This window comes from Microtus ochrogaster, chromosome 7 (assembly GCF_000317375.1).
Source record: "Microtus ochrogaster isolate Prairie Vole_2 chromosome 7, MicOch1.0, whole genome shotgun sequence".
Classification (NCBI taxonomy): domain Eukaryota; kingdom Metazoa; phylum Chordata; class Mammalia; order Rodentia; family Cricetidae; genus Microtus; species Microtus ochrogaster.
The window spans coordinates 73,551,716-73,553,478 of record NC_022014.1 but is presented as its reverse complement, the minus strand read 5'-3'; the positions used below and the strand labels follow the sequence as shown (position 1 = coordinate 73,553,478).

Sequence of the window (1,763 nt, the reverse complement as noted above, 5' to 3'; positions counted from 1 at the left end):
CAGCTGAAATCATAGATCAAAAGTAAGAGCCAGCAAAGGTCAGTAAGACATAGAAATAAACAATTACTAGAGGGTGAAAATCTAAGTTAAAGGTGACTAGAAAACAGAGTTGGAATGACTGACAGAAGTCATTCAATGTTAGGGCTTTGTAGGCTGTGCAAAGGATTGCGGTCTCTGTCTCGGGTGCAATAAGAAACTATTAGACAATGCTACATTACCCCCTTTAAATGGTTATAAATGGATGATGGGATCTAAAACAGTAGGTGTAGAAACAGACACTGATTGTCAGCTATATGGTAGACGTGATAGCAATTCTGATGGTTTAGACTTTGAATGTGTGGAATGGGATATGGAGGAAGGAGGGAAACAAGAACCACACACAACGCTAAGATACTTGGCTTGAACACCAAAGTATGTGATGATTCAGTGACAGAAAGTGTGGGGGACCAGATGGAGCCATGTAGGTAACCTGAGAATTCTGCTTGCCCCACAGTATGCATAAAAGGCTGAAGGCATATAGAACTGGCTCAACAAGTTCTAGGCAAGTGGCACTTTTCAGAGGCATCTGTATTTTGTAAGGGCAATGACCAGGTCCTTTTCATGTATGAGGATACATGTGTGTGTGCGTGTGTGTGTGTCTGTGTGTCTGTGTGCTAATGTTCATATGGGTGTACATGTGTGTGTGTGCACATGTTCATATGGGTATAAATGTGTGTGTATGCACACATGTTCATACAAGTGTGCACGTGTGTGTGCACATTCATTTGGGTGCGTGTGTGTGTATGTGTGTGTGTGTGTGTGTGTGTGTGTAGAGGCCTAAGGACAATTTAAAATGTAGTACTGTATGTGGAATAATCCTTTAAACTGTGTGAAAATATGTGACTGTGATTAAGTTAATAAAGAAGTTGACTCTTTTTTGCCGCCTGATGCCGCCGAGGTCGCACTCTTGAGGCCGGTCCGCAGCAGCTGACATGCGCTACGTTGCCTTTTACTTGCTTGCCGCCCTTGGGGGCAACTCCTCTCCTAGCGCCAAAGACATTAAGAAGATACTAGACAGCGTGGGCATCGAGGCGGACGATGACCGGCTCAACAAGGTCATCAGTGAGCTGAATGGAAGAAACATTGAGGATGTCATCACCCAGGGTGTTGGGAAACTTGCCAGTGTGCCTGCTGGTGGAGCTGTGGCTGTTTCTGCTGCCCCTGGCTCTGCAGCTCCTACTGCTGGTTCTGCCCCAGCTGCAGCAGAGGAAAAGAAAGAAGAGAAGAAGGAGGATTCCAATGAGTCGGATGATGACATGAGATTTGGCTTGTTTGATTAAATCTGTGCTCCCCTGCAAATAAAACCTTCTTATGTATCTTGAAAAAAAATAAAGAAGTTGACTGACAAATAACTGGACAGGTAGAGCCTAGGTGGGACTTTCAGACAAAAAGAGAGTATGAAGAAGAAGAGGAGGAGGAGTCAGGGGGAGGCAAGCAGAGAAGGAGATGAACTCGCCATACTGAGAAAAGGTACCAAGCCACCTGGCAGAGTGTAGATAAGAAATATGGGCAAATTTAAAATGTAGGAGTTAGCTAATAACAAGCCTGAGCTATTTGCTGAGCATTTATAATTAATAATAAGCCTCAGGGTGGTTATTTGGGAGCTAGGTGGTGAGACAGAAAAATTCCTTCTAAAGCTATAGAAGTCATTTACTTTGTTTTTTGAAATAAGATCTCTTATTTCAAAAGGCCTGGGACTTGCTGAGTTGATAAAATTAGCTGGC

General features: G+C 43.6%; 1 pseudogene; it reads left to right on the top strand.

The window, feature by feature from the left end:
- Window positions 1–920: 920 nt before the first annotated feature.
- LOC102002274 lies at window positions 921–1,351 on the top strand (annotated as a pseudogene).
- The last annotated feature ends 412 nt before the right edge of the window (window positions 1,352–1,763 follow it).